Raw genomic sequence first — 8316 nt, 5'->3', positions numbered from 1 at the left:
ACCAGGAGTGACTCGAAATAACAGTCACAAGCTGGCAGAGGGTAAATTCAGACTAGACTTCGGGAGGCGCTACTTCACTGTCAGGGTGGCTAGGATCTGGAACCAGCTTCCAAGAGAAGTGGTGCTGGCTCCTACCCTTGGGGTCTTTTAAGAGGAGGCTAGACGTACACCTTGCTGGGGTCGTTTGACCCCAGTACTTTTTCCTGCCATGCCAGGGGGGCGGACTTGATGATTTGCTCAGGTCCATTCCGACCCTACCAACTATGAAACTATAAGAAGGTATTACTGGAATACAAAGAACAACTGTGCTGAAAATGATGCCTACAGTGAACATCTTGTTTATACTAAAGCTCCTAATGTTGCTTATGGTATTGAAGCTGAATGAGTGATATTAGCTGTAAGAAATGAAAATCATAGAGATCAGTTTTGCAACTTCACAGATTTCAGTTATGAAAATGGAACCTTTCATAATATGAATACTTAAGAATATTTTAGCAGTTTTCATGAAAAGTGAGAAATAATAGGATAATGGATTAAGATTATTGGTTGTGCATCATTACGTGCATTACCCTTTTCAACTATGTTTTTGGTATAGCTTTTATTGAGTTCCAAAACATATCCACTAATCTGTTTTCCCCTCTGATGATAGAACAGTGGATGAGTTATAGAGGAAACAGGAGTTTTGGAGCACCCATTCTTGTGCAGAACTGAAATGCATAACCGAGAAAGAAATTAGAATAACAGATCTATGCTAACTTTGATGTGAATACTGTCCTTAAGGACTGAAGCAGGTATTTTGAAAAAATGAAAGACAGAAAAGTATAGTGAGTGAAACATACTAAAATAATACGGAACTATTAACAAGCCTTGGAGATAAAAATACAGTTTTTCATTGGACTTTGCGGTTTGCATTTATTTAAAAAAAGAAGTCATGCCTTTTGCTGCCTCAGGATGACAAGGCTACTTCACATCAGTGTCCTCTTCATATTCATTTACTTTGATTTCCAAAAAAGAAATGAGCATCTTAACAATCAAAGAATGACGTATATTTGTCTTGACTGAATGAACGCTAACAGATGCTTCAATTGGTTGATTGTCTGAAAATGGGAAACAACTGTTAACATCAAGTTGGAGAGATTTCTGCATTTCTTTCAGATGGAGAAAATATGTGGAGTTACAGTGCTATTAAAGCATCCTCTAGTGAAAATAACCTTTGGAGCTGAGTGGAAAGGAGCTGACACAAACCCTGAAAATGTCCAAGCACCCTCAACTCCCATTCACTTTTATGGTAATGAGGGTGTGGAGCATCTGCAGCAGTGGGCCCTTTAAGAAATACCTCTTGGTTTGGAAAATTTGAAACCTATTGTATTGTTTGCACAGTTCATGAATGCTAATCTATGTGCCAATTTCTGTCTCTTGGTCAGGGGTGTTAAACTAAGTGTCCAGGGGCTGCATGGCCTGTGGGCCTCATGCCTAAGGGCTTCTCTAGGGCAAGCCATGGGCTGTGTCATGCATACACCAAGGCCCCTGTCCTCCCTGGCTGTACCTGCGCACCCATGCATGTAGGAGCCCCACCTCACCACTGCTTCATGTGCCTGTGCATACCACCTCCCTCCCCACCCACATTGCATCATGCAGTCCCAAGCCTCTGCTCTCCTGGCCAGCCACACTGCCCTGTCCCCCGGCATGGGAGCATGCAGTGAAAGCTGAAAGAGTGGGAGCCTGGAAGCTGGGGGGAAGAGTTTCTGGGCAGGAGCCTGCGGGGGCCACAACTTAACCCCCCACAGGCTGCCAGCTGGACAGCCCTGCTCTTGGTCATCAACAGTTATGAAGATCAAGTTGTACCATTACTCTTTTACACAGATTTTGGCTGCTAACAATTCATGATCTTTACTATAGTGATATTCCTTCCCCACTGCCTTGAGCCAATCTACCGTGAATGAGAAATATGTTCGTTGAAAAAGATGGTGATGATTAAAGCTAGGCTGTGTCTAAAAAAAATGGGAGTAGGAACATTAAGATTAGAAATCTTCAAGGCTGAATATTATCAGAATAATTTTATAAAGGAGGAAGCTCCTCCATGTCATCCTTGGTCTCTTCCTGGACCAAGAGACCCTGCAACTTCACTTCCTTTGCACCCCCATAAGAATACAAAAACTGCCATTTACTGGGTCAGACCATAAGTCCAACTTGCCCAGTATCCTGTGTCACATAATGACAGAGAGCGGGCACTGAAAGGGCAAGTGAAACGGGTATGACATACACTTTTCCCTGTTCCTCTCCTACTTGCAGCCTTCACCATTTGTGGTCTAGCAAGTTGCATAAGCACCATTCAGTCTTCCCTTGAAGAGAAAGGAGCATCATGCCACACCATCTTAATAGATCAGGATGACTGCTGTTTTCGATAAGTGTGACTCACCCCATTGCTGGGAACTTCTAATAAAAGAAAAAATTATATTAAATGATGCAGCAGGGGAGGTCCCACAACATGGAGACAGTGTCCTTGAACAGATGTTCATTTCTAGAGTGGAAATTTTTGAGGATCGGTCTGGGTTAGGCATGGAGAATGGCAACTGCTCCCCTCCTCCCTGTCCTGGGGAAATGGAGCAGCAAGGCAAAGCCCTTCACCTGCCTCCCAGACTGGGGACCCTCAGTCTGAGGAGCTAGAAGAAATCAGCTATTCCTCAATGGTGGGGCAAACTAATAGGGACATGGGTGCCAGCCTCAAATGTGCCGTTGGGGGGGGAGGCTCCCCTGCTACACAGCACCTTAAGAGCCACGTGCCTGTAGGCTCACACTCCCCCTGACACTGTACATTCAAAGCTGGATCCCATAGTCCCTGCCAGGAGAGCTGAGGGAACAGCAGGGCAAAGCCCCTGCCTCTTCCCCAAATCATAGACTTAAAAGTGGGTATGAAAAAACTTTCACAGAAGAAATAATGTATGTCTATGCACTGAAGGGTGGCACGACTTTGATAGTCCCTATTCCCTAGTGGTTCTTGGGTGACTGGCCACATTATATCTAGAATTATCAGAAAATGTGGGGAGTGAATCAAATCAAGGTGGAGAACTTCATAGAGTCCCTTGAGAATGGTGAATTCTAATAATTCACAAATAATACTACTCTCATTTCTAACAAAATCCACATCCTACCAGGGATCCAGAGCCGATGCTGTTTTTTCCCCCATAAAACCACCCTTTGGTTAAATTATTACAATTTTAGTCTACCTCCCTTACCTTTTTTTGTGTCTTCCTGCACAGCACATACTCTTCAGTCATTTTTCTACAAGGTCTCCGTCTCCACTTTGATGTCTGGTTTCACATCCTGTGTCAGTAGTCCTACTTCTTCCATTTAGCTGCTAATGCACAGATATAGGGATATGGGGAGTCCTTCATGTATGCTTATCTTGTGGTTTTTAATGCATGGTATGAGCACCCATAATTGTTTGTACAGCACTAGTCACTGTTTAAAAACAGCTGAAGAAAATAAAAGATATTGTGCTACCCAACTGGCTGTCTTCATTTTCTGTGGAATTAATCACAATTCTCTCCAATCTGTTATGTCATTTGCAAATTTTGAAATCTTATTGTTCATTCCCTTTCCTACATCATCAATGAGTACTTTGAAAAGCACCTTCCCTAGTGCCATTCCCACTGCCACCTCTAAGTCAACCTTTTGCTATACTGAAAACAAACTATGTAGGCCTATTTCCTGCCTGTTGAATGGTTCTGCACAACATCAGAGCATGACACTTTTGTTCCATGATCTGCACTGGCTGTCTGTTGGTTTCTAGATTGAATTTAAGGTGTTTCAGGACTATATGGCTTGGGATCTTCCTATGTGAGTGAGCTGCTTGCTCTTGAAATAGTAAGAGTTGCAGCCAGTGGATATGTTTGAACTGGATCTCTTTTGACTTAGGAAAGAAGGGTCTGGCAGTGAATTAGCTCCATGGAATAGCTGGATAGTTGTAGCAACTGTGATTTTACAGCTATAGTAATGACAATATAGACTGAAGAATGAAAAAAGAGGGTGCTTTGGTATTTGGAGAAGGTAAGAGAGGGAATTCCTTGTCCTTTTTAATTTACATCATAAATATTGTAGTATTGACAAATTTTAAAAATTCAATTTAAGCTGTCTTCAATGGCATATTTTGTTTGAGTGTTTGTTTCTATTTTTATATTCTCCACTTTTATTCCAGATACTTCTCTTTTGGTATATTTTATAAGTCTTTTCAAATATAAGAAAATACATGAAAGCCTCATTTGTTGTAGCATGTGCTGAAATCCAGTAGATAATCTACAGATCATTGACACCACAATGTTACCATGGTTCTTTTGCCCTACAATGGATCATATACACCATATATACATATTCTTAAATTAAATTGAAACAGGTCTAAGTATCATGTCTGTCTGTACCCTATAGATACTTAATTTAGTTTTTTTATGTCATTGTTAGTATAGATCCTTTAATCCATTGACTGTTATTCAAACAGAAGATTAAGCAGCTTGTCAGGACCAGATCATGCTGCATATGTAATAAAACCATCTAGCTGGGCTTAATATTCGTTACTTAATACAAAACCTGTTTTACCTACTCTAGCACAAATTGGTTGAAGCTGATAATACCATGATTTGTAGGGTGCTATGATCATAGCCTTTTCCACATTATTTCCTATCAAATCAGGCTCTACATATAATAATCAGCATCTGTGAAAACTTAAAAGATGAAGTAACTAACTCAGTATTTCTTACAATATTCATGCATATATATTAATATAAATTAAATATATTTACGAAAATAATGAAAACAGTACAGAAATTTGTATGGAAAGTAAAGGATATGACTACCATTTTAAAAATGCAAACATTTAAAAAATGCAAAAAAAAAATAGGAAATTGTTTCTATAAGAGATGATGTAATTGGAGTCAGTTTAATCTAAATCAAAGAAAACTGCAAAATAAAGTATTTTTCCATGCAGTTTTTCACTACCGAGTCTTTTTGAATTTGTCAGAAATGTTCTATTCAGCCATGTATTAAAGCCTAACTAGCATATTCACAGTTTTGTAGAATTATATTTAGCACAGTGGACAGAAGGTTGTCAACAAGTCTTTTCAGTGACATGTCTATATTAGCACAGAGAGCAGATGATTTGAGGATTATCAGGCTTCTGGACAGGTCATCTGGAATCTTCAAAATCTCTTCCAGGATCAAATCTGCAGCCAGAAGCTGTTAACTAGCTGAAAGGGGGTGGGAGGGGAGGACTGGCTTTTGTATACGAGGTATAATTGTGTCATTTGGTTTTGTTTACAAGTCTGCCACAGTGCATTTCTTAAAACCCTGTCTATGTTAAGGCCTGTTCTGTTCCACTTTAAACAGGCACATAAATTGTTTAAATTCCTGTTCCGAGGGACCTGTTGTCGAAAACTATTCTCCACAATGGTTCAATTTTGTACTGTACAAGGGGCATAGTTTTGAACTGGAAAGAGAGGTCTAAATGTGCTGTATCTTCTTTAAAAAGAAAAAGAACTATTCTCTGAATTCCACTGTGCTAAAGATTTCTCTTCTATTGGACCATAAGTCCAAAAGTATTCCCTTTTTCTTACATTACTTCTAAAGTCCACTTTTCACATCTTTACAATCCTGGGATAGCTAATGACATGTTTTGCCAGAATCTTTTGAAATCGTAAGACAGAAGACCACAGTTTGTAGAAGCTGTGACCCAATCTATCAGTGAAGCAATGCTCCATATACAGAAAGGAGTGACATTCTGTGAAGCCGCTTCTGCCTGCAAACCGTGACAATTTTTCCAACTAGTTAAGCTGTCTGATACTACAATTCAGAAAATAAAAGCTGTATATTTAAAAAAAAATAAGGCCTAAGTCTGTAAGGTTAGTAAGACTAAAAAGAATACCTTTGAAAGTCCTAGAGACCAGCTCTGAAAAATGTTTCAAGCTCCTGGAGCTGCGTAAGAACTGGGCAATCAGCTCCTGGATGCTTGAAGAAAAACTCTGAAATAAGGTTTGTGATCTTTGAAGAACACTTTTTTTACCACAAAGCTTTCTCATTGCAGACTTTTAAAAAATATTCCATTTGTTTAAAAACCTAAACTAAGAGTTTGTAGAACTTAGTTTTTACTTTTTATCTCTTTTTAAAGGCCTTCTAATTTAGCCCTCTGGTACTAGCAGTTTGGGTGCAGCCACTGCTAGCTTCAAAGCATTACACTCTGTAAAACACTTGCTTTGACAAGTGGATAAATGAAAAAGACATTTGAAGAAGTCTTAGATGAGTGAAATGTAAAATACCTAACACTCTAACACACCTTACCCAATTTTTTGAATGTTTGAAGTGCCCATCTAAAAGATGGTAAAATTTGTATTTTATTTTTATGCTGAAGGAATAAAAAATAGGGAAAGAAAATAAAAAAATTGATCTTTGCACAATGTAATAGGGTATCAACTACTGAACCTGCCAAACAGTAAATTTTACCAGAAAACAACCTGTTTGAAAAGGAGATTATATGCAATATCATCACTCAGTTAAAAGAACAGCCTATCCCAAATTTTTAAAAAGTAAAGGAACATTAAACATCCAAATGCTTCTCTCTTGCAGCATTTTAATAAAGTGATTTTATTTGGGAACACTTATAACAAAATACTTAATTTGAAAGGCAAGATATTTGCTAAGGTTTCATAAATGTCTTCACTGTGAGAAATAACAAGTGAACTGATTTTCTTTTTACAAAACTGTGTGTATGTCCATAAATATGAGGGATATTAAGATGGGGCTATAGACTAGTAGAAAACTAGTCACAACATAACCTTATCCTGCAACACAAATAAATGATCAATAAAGAATGATCATTTGGATGACCTTTGACTTCAACAGGACTTTACACAGGTATCTATCGTCAGTTCTAATAGCAGTCTCCAACAGGAAGGAAACAAAATCCCTTGTAGATAAGTAGATTTTATGTTATATGGTACCTTGGTAAAAGGTTGGCTAACATATTTTTTCTTTTTTAAGAATGAGTATACAATAGCATTTTTTGATCCAGTGGTAGAAGTGCCTTAGCAGTACCCAGTGGTGGATTAAGATTTATTGGGGCCCTGGGTTCCTGATTGGCAGGGGCCTCTGGGCCCAGGCCCTACCAGCCTATGCATTAATCCACCTATGACAGTACCTATGGTGCTGCCATATTGTCTACTGCCAATTAAACCATCCTGTTGAATTATAATGCCGGGAAATTCTCTGAAAATTTGCCTATAGACAAGGTTGTCATAAATTCTGACTGGTGACAGTCTAAACTGAAATACCTTGGACTAAATTCCTCAGGTTCAACAGGGATAGGATAGTTTCCTCAGACTACACTGTACTTACATCAAAGTGATTGTACTATATAGGAGCAGCACAATAGCCACAGGATGAGAAAGTCATTCACTTTCCATTTCCATTTGCTTCTTGGTTTCACTGGTGATGTTGTAAAAAATGCTAAATTGTCACGGTGACTTTTGTTGAAATTTGGTTGGTGTTTGGCGGTATTGGCGGTGGGGATGGAGCTGGCGAACTCCCACAGACGCCGGCATCGGCAGCGGAGACAGCCCTGTCAGGAGTGGCACGTTGAGCACCTGCAGACATCGCTGGCGGTGTCAGCAGTGGAGACAGCCCTGTTGGGGGGGGGGCAAGCACCCCTCCATGCCTGCCCCCACCAGTCACTTATGAGGACAAACAGATATTTTTACATAAATTCTCAAATATCTATCACATAACAAGCACCTTTTGTTTTTTCCAAGTGAACTGGGAAAATTTTTAATCAGTCGAGAAACAGAAGACTGCAGGCCCAAAGCTATTTTGCTGCTGGGAAGCAGAATATAGTTGCAGTAGAATAGAACTGCACCTGAAGATACAGAAATCAACCAATTAGCTCTCTTCCCATAGTTCAGACCTTGTCCACAGGGAAAATATTGTCCTGCTCACAATAAAACCATTTCAAAATTAGTTAGGTTAGACTGATGCAACCCTTCAGTGTGTGTACTCTTCAGTTCATAAGTGCTCACACGAAGTGATTACACCAATTAAAGTAAAGTAGTTTCTAAAGCAATCTAATTTAAAATTGGAACAAATCTGTGGCACAGACAAGGCCTGCAACATGGGATGATGACTAATTAAGTCAGATGAAATGTTGTTGGAAGGGGTAGGTTTAACTGCTGCCCTTCATTTAGGATAGCTCTGAGGAATATGCATGTGTTTCCACCCAAAATTAAAGGTATAGATGCAAATCCTTAAGGAGACGATCCTCCAAGCCCAGAGGAAGGT

The sequence above is a fragment of the Gavialis gangeticus genome, unplaced genomic scaffold (assembly GCF_001723915.1).
Source record: "Gavialis gangeticus isolate Ggan-Ray unplaced genomic scaffold, GavGan_comp1, whole genome shotgun sequence".
Taxonomy (NCBI): domain Eukaryota; kingdom Metazoa; phylum Chordata; order Crocodylia; family Gavialidae; genus Gavialis; species Gavialis gangeticus.
The sequence above is the reverse complement of the archived record's forward strand: the minus strand, read 5'-3'. Positions refer to the sequence as shown.